Here is an 11,577-nt window from a genome sequence, read left to right as displayed (position 1 = left end):
ACCTGATATCCTCAATTCCCCTTCAAATCCCACAATATTGGTTTAAAGAAATAAATACTATATTCTCTCAATTCATATGGAACGATAAAAAACCACGAATCAGCCATAAAAAGTTGTCTATGCCGAGGAGAACAGGTGGACTGGGGGTACCCAATGTATACTTATCTCTCATATAATGCCAGATTCCTTTTAGTATGGGGTTATGGAGTGACACCGAAAAAAGCTAACTAGGATTGGCTGGAAGGACAAATAATTACAGAAAACAATAAATCAATATCTTTAAATTCATTATGGTACTCCCCCAAATCCAATCTGAATAATCCAAGGAGGCTAGGCATCACTGGTATTTCCCTCCCTTCATGCCCATTATGGAAAAACCCAATATTCACAGCGGGCGGTAACCCATTGAATAATATACATATGCCTATTCCATGCGTTTGTCATCTCCCGCTTGGAATACTGCAATGGTGTCCTGTTTGGGGTTCCCAACAAAACCCTGGACAGGCTCCAGTATGTCCAAAACTGTGCTGCTAGGGTACTCACAAATACAAAGCCGTGGCAGCACATCACTCCCACCCTCATCCACCTCCACTGGTTGCCGGTCAAGTCCCACATATCATACAAAATCCTCCTCCTTACCTACAAGTCCCTCCATGCCCATGCCCCCCAGTACCTATCGGACATCCTTCACACACATGCCCCACCCCGGAACCTGCGGTCTTCAGACTCTGGCCTGTTTACCACCCCCCGCACCAAACTGAGAAAGGAATGATTTCAGGTATATATAAACTTCTCCTCTCCTCACCTCAACCGCCAATACTAATCTGCAGTCACAGAAAAGATGGGAGCAGGACTTAGGCATCACCCCAGTTTAGTGGGACAGAATCTGGTCGAACTCAACATCAATCTCCAAGTGTGTCCGGTTTAGAGTAATACAGTTAAAAATCCTTCACAGAGTATACATCAATGCCTGTTGACTCAAAAAGATGGATCAAACACTCTCGGGCTGGCATGGTTGTGCGGAAGTGGGCACCCTTTTACATTGTCTTTGGTCCTGTCTGTCTGGCTGTAAAAACACTATGGGACGCAGTTGGAGGTACTCTCGCTGAGATCCTGAACAAAGAGATACTCTTAACTCCAGCTACATGCTTGCTGGGATCCCCGCTCAATGGCATAACATCAACATTTGCAAGTAAACTTATAGCCCTAGCATGCCTTTCAACTAAACGCCTCGTTCTTATGAACTGGAAAGTCAGAAAGCCCAATTTAAATAGATGGCTGGAGGACTTCCTAAACATCTTAAGTATGGAAGAAGCTGCTTTCTCCCTGTTATATTTGGTTAAGCCAGACAACAGGCTTTGGGATAAGATAAGGGCTTTCCTGGACTCAAACCATCTCGGCTGCCAACAACAAATATAATAATATTAATTAATAATATTAATTAATAAATATAAATAAAGAGAAATTAGCTATGAAGAAACAGCTTCATGTTATGTCCTGTCCTACTTGTGATGTGTGTGAGCCATGTCCTTGTCCGTGTGTTTTTGTCTTTTGAAAATGTTTAATAAAATATAAATGTAAAAAAAAAAAAAGTCACCAATTCACGAGTCCAAGTGACTCTCGAGTCCCCACTTTCCGAGTCGGAGTCCAAATCCGAGTCACCCAAGAAGAGTCCAAGTCAAGTCAGAGTCACAAGTCTTCATGTATTAATCTAAGTGGATGTATTTGTTGAAATGTAGCTCTAGCTCCTCTACATTGCTTTTATCCTGTCATTGTATACTAATGTGTCTATTGAACTGCTGCGAAGCGAGTCTGGCTACAATACTTGTATTGAAAGTGCTATACAAATATAAAGCTTATTACTAATATTATTATTATTATTTATAAAAAATATATTAAATATTCTATCACGATGTCCCGCAGCCAACCAGTTTAAATTAAGATTAAGCCCCAGAAAGCACATGGCTATACTTAGCATGCAAAATGACTACATTCTGCATGTTAAGTAGCCATGTGCTTTCGTGTTATCGGCTGAATCTTTATTTAATTATTTGATCACATTACTCTGATGATTTTGTTCAAGACAGCCTACCTATATGTCTGAACTCGATCATTTTTTCACATAACGGAGATTTTGCGCTGCTCTTTCCCAATGTCGAAGCAAAATCTGCGAAAGCATACAGCACGATGCGGGGTGTGTCTCTGGACATCTTTAGACTGGAATAGCGGGGGCGCGCCCAGTACGTGAACTCACCTCGCAGGTGCACACGCCAGGACAGAGTACATCTGACTCGAGACAAAACTTGCTCAAATCCGAGTCCAAGTCGGAGCATCAGTGCTCGAGTCGAGTCCGAGTCAATCAGTGCGCGAGTCGAGTCACGAGTCCCGAAAATCGGCACTCGAGTCTGAGTCCAGGACTTGAGTACTCTATGGCCCTGTCTCAGGTCGACTATTTTCATTTCCTCGCTCCTCGGTCTCACCGGAAGTTGATTTGTCTGCGCCATCTTGAGTACCGTCCCATGGCTCTTATTTCTGCCCAAGAACCGAGGAGCGAGGAGCGATAATGGAGGAGCGATAATCGAGGTACCACCAGACCATCCTCCGATGAAATCCTCAGATACTCGCCCCGCCCCCTTACTGTGTATCGCTCACTGATTGGACGATGCAGTGCATGCACTGATCTGATGCTTCTTGACATGAGAGCAGTTTCCCAGCGGAGTGAAGAAAATAAATGAAACTCACGAGAGTCACTCCTCAGTTTAAACTGTGTTTTGTTTCAATTCATGTATCATTTAGTTACAAATATGTGATATATCTGAACAACAAAGTGGTCAAAAATCATTTTATTCATTTTTTGGAAACATTTTCATGATCGCTTTTTTCGTTTTATATTTTCATTTACTGTCATTTCCATTCAGTCAGTCATTAAGTGCTATTAAAATGTTAATGTGCTACATATCCACACAAACCAACAAAGTGTGCAATCCAGTGCATGTTAATCTAACTGGGTTTTGAGGGATAACATATCTCTTTTTCTTCTCTCAATTATTTAATTTCTATTGTGCACTCTAATCAATATTAATCAAACTATTGTTCGTTTATACATTTTAAGAATGGCGTTTATCTTTTTTGAGAATGAGTTCTTATTTGCTTTTATTTATTGGGGTCTACAACAGATGATACAAATGTTTGTGTCAGTAAATGTGTGGCAGGGGTGTTTGTGAAAATAACGGGGACAGAGCTGCTGTCAGACGAACAGCTGTGCGGCGTCATCACAAACGGACGTCGCTTCACGTGACACTCCGGAGGAAAGGACGTCCAATTGCTCTTAAAACTAATTTCCCTGCTTCTCGTGGTTTCCTTGCGTCCCTCCATGCTTCCCTGGAGGGAGGGACTAAACACAGGGAAACGACGCAAGTGAGGGAAGCAAGGATTTAATTTAACCGACCTGAGACGGGGCCTATCTCTGCTATCAGCTGAGAGATATACACAGCTCCTTCCTTCCTGCAGTGGTCAGACTGTATAGAGAGGCGAAGTCCCTCCCCTTCCGGGAGCCTCCATGGGACCCCGGAAGCGGAAAATTATACATAGAAGTCAATGGAGAGAGAAAAGTTATCTTTTGATCCCGTTTGAATTGTGCCACGAATGACATATATGATGTTTGTCAATCTTAAACAATCATTTCCATGCAAAAAAAGTCACAGTTTGTCGTAAAACTGCTGAAATATAAGACTATGAATAATACGCAACTAGAAAGACTACAAATCCCAAATGCATTCTGGGTCGCGTAAGTGATGTCATAGGCGATAATGCTCCAAGACTGGTTGTGACTCGCAAAGCAAAGAGGAAGAAGAAGACTGATTTATTCCCTCCAATAAATATAACAGATTGCTCCAATAAATTCACTTTTACAAGATGCCTGTGTGCTTTGTACGAGGTTGTAATCACAAAAGTGATCATACCACTTGCTCGTTCTATCGCTTCCCGTCTGATGAAAGGACCAGGAGTCGTTGGACCAAACATATCAGGTAATATACATGTTTTGCATGGAACATAGTCAAGTTAGCTACCTAGCTAGTAGCGAGCATGCTAGTTAGCATTATATTACATTACTTAGCCTTGTCATTTGTATTAGCCTTAACATGAAGTAAACCAAAATGTTAAACAGTAAGAGTAGTCATGATGGTAAGTATTTTGTGAAACATTTGAAGAGTAGCCTATAGCCCCCTCCACCAGGTGCTAAGGGGGCGGGAGGTAGGCTAACCCCACATTAGTATCAGCGATCTTTTCTACTTAATGCTATCTGCACAAATGGTTAACATTGACCATTAAAAGATCAGGCAGTTCAGGGAGAGTCGAAGGAAGGAAGGCAGGCAGGCAGCTTTGCATGACATTCTTCTGGACGTGTTTCATTGTGATGATAGTGAGAGTGAGTCAATCTGTTTGTTGGAAAGACAGTAGTTGAGTGATTACTGAGAGAAAATTATTAAAAGAGATAATTATTCAGTGTTGTTACTTTAAAGTGTTGTTACTGACCTTTTTCTCTTGTGTTTTCTTTACCTCACCTGTAACTGCTGAGACCCTGAGGAACATGCACTCTGGACTGACCTGCTCTGGCAACCTGATTTCCACTGTACGTAATAGTATTTGGTTATGGTATATTATTTATATACATCAAAGGCACAATGCACCCCCCAGAGACACACATGTATTGAGTGTGATATTTTGCATTGGTCATGTGAAATCATCTTTACATACTAGAAAACTGTAGGAGCGGCAACTTGTTTTGAAATTGAATTTTTAATATCCGATAATAAAGTTGATCTGTTTTCTTTATTCTTCTCTCTTCCCAGCTCCATCCATCACCATTCTCTGTTCCTGCAGGTCCTGCTTGCTAATCAATGCTCATATTTTTTTACACAATTACAAATAAAGTCAATGTATTGTATGACATGAAGTTGTGCTTCATTCTGAGTCAATAATAAATTCATTCTGCCTTCAGCTGCAAAATGATTGTGGACTGCACCGACATCCATGTAGCTGCCCCTAGGGCCCTATAAATTCCGTTTTCATTTTCACCAAATTCCGTTTTGTGTCTTTCTAAATTCCGTTTTTTCCGTTTTAATTTTTTAGAATTCTGTTTTTTCCGTTTTTTTCCGTTTTAATGTTTTGGAATTCTGTTTTTTTCCGTTTTTTTCCGTTTTAATGTTTTGGAATTCTGTTTTTTTAACCTATTTACTCGTATTTTACCACAAAAAAGGGTGTGTTTTAATGTTTTCAAATAAAATGTACACTAAATAGAAATGACCTCCCATTTATTGAGGCGACACAATATTGCACATTCCCTCAATACTTTATTTACTTGAAAAACTTGCAACAAAACATTGCACTTCAAGTTCCAACAAAAGTTTTCTTTTGAGCTGTAAACTTTCTAGTGAAAACAAATGGCATTTAAAAAAATAAAGTGCTCAACAAAAGTTAGCTTATGAGCTGTCAACTTTCCAGTGAAAACAAATGACATTTAAAAAAAAAAATAAAGCGCTCAATTAGCCTTTTTTTTCTTCAAGTGAAAAATGACAGCTTTAAACAAAACACTCAATTTCAGAGTCATTCAAAACATAAATCAAATTTAAAATATATTTTCCACAGTGCATAAAGTGCATCAAAAACAAGGCAAAAAAGTAGCAGGAAGTTCCTGAGTTATGAAACAACTTTCAAACTATATAAAGTGACTCTGAACAAATATCCAACTTGTAGGACTACTTAGTCCTTGCGAGCAAGTATCTTGTCTCTTCTAAGTTTCCCACCTAGCAGAGACATCGCCATTGAAATACATGATTGCCAGCCTCTTTGTGTTGAGCTCAGTGAGTGTCTCTCGCTTGTCTGTGAGGAGAGTTTTGTATTTGCTGAAGCTCCTCTCACAGTCAACTGAGCTGACTGGGAAGTAGATGTAGGGCACGGCCACTTCTGCAACTCTTGGAAATCGTGCACTCATTTGAACGAAGCAGTAACGCTAGTCTGTAGGGACGTGGAGGGCTTGCTAGCATTAGCTTGACATTTTTCCCTGTTCCTAACGTGACTTTTGGATAACAGGTGGTCATCGCACGTATTTTTGCGCTTCCAGTCAACAGAGTGTTGACAAAATTTACAATACATCACGTCACCCGACACGTAGAAGTCAGCGGGGAACTGCTCTGCTCGTGATTGAGCGGATAGCCCCTTATTCCGTATCTTTTTAGCTGACGGAGGGACAGCCATGCTTGCATTTCACTTGTGTTTGTTGGGGGTGGCGGGACGGGACCGCATGAGACAGTGACGCAGGGGTGTGTTACGCTGATTAGCGTCCCCCGGGAAAGTTTTCCCAGGTTTTTTGTTTCACTTCCTCACGAAAACAGCATTTCAGTCTAATTATGTCAAATTCCGTGATTATCTGCTTTTTTCGGGAATTTCCGCGATTCCGTCCGCGATTCCGCGATCGCGGAAAATATAGGGCCCTATGCCCCCCAGTAAGATGAACCAAGCAAAGCTGACACTCAACATACAGCTGTGCTCTTAAGTTGACATGAAGAATTTGTGAAATATTGGTAATAACAGGTTTAAATGATTATTAGTAATTAATTATATAATTTTCTCATCGTAGATGAGCAGACAGGGAGCAGATGAGAAAAGCAGAATATGCAGCTACCATTTTCCACATGGAAAAGAGAAAGGGCCAAGTGTATTTGAGTGGACAAAAGAGAAATCCCAAATACGAAAAATAAAATTATACAATTTACAGATATGTATACAAATAAATATATATCCTATATACACCATCATGTATAATGATGGTGTATGATGTAGAAGGAAGTGTGGTAGATAACAAGTAAATATAGAGTTACATACAGATCCATGTTACAGCAAAAGATGGAATAACTAAGAAGCACGCAGTATAATAATAATTACACGCAACAATTAAATAACTGCTCAGCATCTCCACCACAATCCCAATCTGCTGTGTCCTGTTTTCCTCCCCTCTGCATAACACCCCATCACACATACGAAACACAACGCAGAGTCCGAGGGTGTTAAGAGTATGTTTATTTAAATGTCCTCCTCTCTACTGGCCAACACAGGGAGCATATGCTGGGTGTAGAATTGTTCCAGGAGGAGGAGATTTCCATGCCATGCAGGGTCTTTGGGGATGGGGAGGATGATCGCCTCCATCGTGGTCCACAGCAGCAGAGACTCCGGTCTGTGATGTGCAGCTGTTATATAATATACAATATATTTTTTTGAAAAACATTTGATAAAAAAATAAGGATTTGGTCAGGATCTAGAGTCAGTGTGTAGTTTATTAATTAATCAATGCTCTCTACATTAGGAAAACACATACCAGTGTACCAGAGGGAGTCACACACAGCTGTGCCTAGATAACCAAACAAATTGACAACAGGGATGCAAACTCATCAGGTATGAAAAAGGTGACAAGGATCCGAGCCCCCTGACCCCACAGAATATCGGCTTTAAAATGAGGAATAACAGAGGATTTTAGCAGTCAGAACAACTAAAGCAGCAGTGTTAATATTAACAGAAACGCCATAGAGTCACATCTAATAGAAATATATAAAAAGCATTTATTTTAATTGTGTAGCAGTCAGTTTATAATTTTGGCAGCACTGTTGAGCATTTTGAAAATGTATTTTCATGCCTCTGTGCAAGGCTTAGTCTTTCTATCTTATAGCCACTGGTGTAAAGTAACCAAGTTCATAAACTCAACAAGTACTATACTTGGGCACAATTTTGAGATACTTGTACTTTACTTAAGTATTTCAATGTTTTGCTACTTTGTACTTCTACTCCACTACAGTTCAGAGGTACATGATGTACTTTTACTCCACTACATGTATGTAATACCTTTAGTTACTTTACAGATGTGGATGAATGATGTGAAATATAATCAAGTGTTAAATCAGACTTTAGTTCCACCTGGAGTAAATCCAAAAGCTACCCTGCAGTATACAAAGTCATTCAGACTAGCTGCACCTTTACCAGCTTTGAGAAAACTTTCATGATCAATCATTATAAAACATATCATATTATTCTGAAATGGACCAATCTGCAAAATGACTACTTTTACTGTCGCTACTTTCACTATATTTTGATAATAATAATTTTCTACTTTTACTTGAGGAACATTTGGAATGCAGGACTTTTACTGTAACAGAGTATTCCTACACTCTGGTACTTCTACTTTTACTCAAGTACAAGATATATACTTATACCACCTCTGTTTATAGCCTATGAAAAAAACGATTAGAAAACGAAGGCTAAAGCTAACGTTAGCAGATAGTGACAATGTATGCTAGTTAGCTAGCTCAACGATAATATTGCGACGGGGAAAAAAAACTTTTCAGTGCATATCACGCTCTGCCGCTCCGACAGGGAGCTCTACTCTGAACACCTGAACGGCCCGTTCTAACAGCTGTTCACCAGCGGTCCAGTCTGTGCCACAGGGACTCCGGACGCACAGTTAATATTAACGAACGCACCGTAGGTAATGTAGCTGCTGAAGCTAGACCATCATCGCCGAGCAGCAGAGGCTTATTATACATCATGAGCAGAGCCGACAGGCAGGAAGACTCGAGCACACAGCTCGCGCTTCATTATAATATATAAAAAAAAGCTCGCGGCTGCACATTAATCCGGGTCCCAGACCCCCTCCCATACCCCAAAAATATTTTTTATTGCAGATCTACAGGAATCATAAAAACGACCTATTTTGGATTCAAAACGGAGAATTTCGCCGAAAGGTGACAAGTTTGCATCCCTGGACAAGATAACCAAAATCCTTGAATCTACACACAGCAAATAAACTCAAATGACACAACGAGATGTAAAAAGGAGATCACACATATAGTCGATATAGAACTGGCCGCTTCAATCTGAAGAGCAACTAAAACAAAACACGGGAGTGTATCTTGTTCTTGTGAACACTAATGTTATCCACAGCATACACAGACACCACAAAGTTCTTAAGGAGAAAACTAGTTGCTAAAACAAAACGCGTTAGTGTACCTTGTTAGCTAGCTGACATTAACCTTAGACATTGCACTCATATTACTCACTGAAACCTTGTAAAGCCGGTCCCGCATGCTGGCTCTTACAGAACCGCTCCCTTTCGTGTATGTAGAGCTCTCAACATGCCCAGACTTGTAGTGATTTTCACCTCTTTTTATACTTTTTCGCCTCATTCTGAAAGAAACAGGTGAAATTTACTAACGTGACAGCCATCTTTGTGATGGTGACGCGTATTGTGCGAGACCAGAGACCTGTAGTTCACTGAGCGGTTTCACACAAAAAAAATTGTAACTTCACAGTTTTACGACACATTTTTATTTTTTTGACTTGCAAAATGTTCTTTTAAATTTGACAAACATCATATGTGTCATTCGTGGCACAATTCAAACGGGATCGAAAGATGACTTTTCTCTCTCCATTGACGTCAATGTATAATTTTCCGCTTCCGGGGTCCCATGGGTCGGAAGTAGATGGGCGGGACTTCGCCTGTCCATAACCCTCATGGTCCCTGGTAGACCCCCACACATATAACAACAAAGACTATAACACTGCTTGTTGTGCAATACCAATTATGTGCAATATATACATACTGTATGCCGTAAATAGCTGTTAGAACTGTTACAGGATGTGTATTTTGTAAATTGTGTAATTTGTGTATCTTTAATATTTGTTATGCATGCTTCTTGGTTAACATTAAGCTGTCTTTGGCTCTTTTCTTGCTGCAAATGCAAATTTCCCCTCTGTGGGACGAATTAAGTTATTCTGATTCTGATACTGATACTGATTGTTTGAGTTACGTTGAGTTATTTTTCAATCACCTCACGTAATGTTTTTTAAAATGTATTATTATCAAACAATTATTCAACCAAGTCCCATCAAGATTGAATCATCCAATGGAGCCCTGGTCAAGACATGGGCAACAGTATTTCCTAACAAACTAGCCTACATGCAAACATTTGAACATGTAAAACAACACACTGCTTTTACAATGACACCCACATACACTTTGAAACAAACATGCAGTATCAGCTATATGCAAAGAACGAAAAGGGGAACAGACCAAAGATGGACTGATACATTCGTTGGAAGAGTCAGCAGGAGGTCAATGAAAAAAATGTTATGAATGTTTTGCTTCTGGTGTTTCAAGCAGCCAATGCATTTCACAAAAGTTTCTACATAATGAACAATTACTTTAGTAATGTTCTAAAATATTCTATGTAATATAAATAAAGTCAATACAAGTTATGCAGGATGGCCCATTTTGGATAAAATATAAAGATTATAATAATACATGTTACTGGATTGATACCTTAATGTGCTCATCACTTTGTTGCAGATGATAAAGGTGGAGCTGATAGAAGAGAATTATCGTCCAGGAACTTTTACCACAAAATCATATTTTATTTAATGGACTTACTGATAGTTTGTTTTAAAGTTAAATATTCCCCTGTTAAGTTTGCGCTTTAGAAAAGTGAGAACATATTTGATTTCAAGGAATTTCAAACATTTTCAGGGAAAGTAACAGAGAAAATGTAAAATCTTTGAAATAGGTATTTGCTTTGACTTCTTTCTAACTTGACAGCAGGTCCAGCTTCATTTTGAACTCCTGCTCCACTTGTACATGTCTTAGTTCACTTTTAATAATAATAATAATAATAACTTTTATTTATATAGCGCTTTTCAATAACCCAAAGTCGCTTACAAAAAAAAAAAAAAAAAAAAAAAAAAAATTAAAAGTACAGAAAGGGGTTGAACAGGCAGAAGACAACATATTGGACAAGAAAATTGAACATGAACATTACATGAACAGGCAAAGGACAACACAGGGGGGGAGCAAGCATAGGACAACGAGCAAAAGACAACATAATGGAAAAGAGGAAAGAAAAAGTTGATGAATGTATGAATAAGAGATGCAGCGTGGGGTGAATAAGAGATACAGCGTGGGGTGTGAGTGAAGTCAGTGGGTTGGGGGGTAGGGTAAGTTGAAGGCTTGGGAGAAGAGGTATGTTTTCAGCTGGGTTTTGAAGGTAGACAGTGTGGGAGAGTGGCGGACAGATTGGGGGAGGAAGTTCCAGAGGCGGGGTGCTGATCTGGAGAATGCTCTGTTGCCAAATGTTTTGAGTCTTGATGGTGGTACTGTGAGGGAGAGAGTGGAGGAGGATCGGAGGGCTCGGGGGGGGGTTGTAGGGGATGAGGAGGTCAGAGAGGTAGGGGGGGGCTAGGTGGTGAAGGGCTTTATAGGTGAGGAGGAGTGTTTTGAAGATGATGCGTTGTTTGATGGGGAGCCAGTGAAGAGAGCGGAGAACGGGAGTGATGTGTTCACGGGTCCGGGTGTGGGTGAGGAGGCGGGCAGCAGAGTTTTGTACCATTTGGAGTCTATGGAGGGAATGGGAGGAGATGCCAGTGAGGAGGGCGTTGCAATAGTCGAGGCGGGAGGTGATGAAGGCATGGATGAGGGATTCAGCAGCACGGGGGGGGAGGTAGTGTTTGATTTTGGCAATGCGGCGGAGGTGGAAG

General features: G+C 40.3%; 2 long non-coding RNA genes across 2 annotated transcripts; one reads left to right on the top strand and one right to left on the bottom strand.

Moving 5' to 3' along the window:
• Positions 1–3,072: 3,072 nt before the first annotated feature.
• On the top strand, positions 3,073–5,592 carry LOC307036079. Its single transcript, XR_013807264.1, has 2 exons — positions 3,073–4,633; positions 4,854–5,592. It is a non-coding gene; the product is annotated as an uncharacterized lncRNA (long non-coding RNA).
• Positions 5,593–7,060: 1,468 nt separating this feature from the next.
• LOC307036078 lies at positions 7,061–10,680 on the bottom strand. The gene is made up of 2 exons (XR_013807263.1): positions 9,108–10,680; positions 7,061–7,247 (listed from the first exon to the last, which is right to left on the bottom strand). It is a non-coding gene; the product is annotated as an uncharacterized lncRNA (long non-coding RNA).
• Between the last annotated feature and the right edge of the window lie 897 nt (positions 10,681–11,577).

This window comes from Notothenia rossii (genome assembly GCF_949606895.1).
Source record: "Notothenia rossii genome assembly, chromosome: 4".
Lineage (NCBI taxonomy): Eukaryota > Metazoa > Chordata > Actinopteri > Perciformes > Nototheniidae > Notothenia > Notothenia rossii.
Note: the sequence above shows the minus strand (reverse complement) of the source record. Positions and strands in the feature narration are given on the sequence as shown.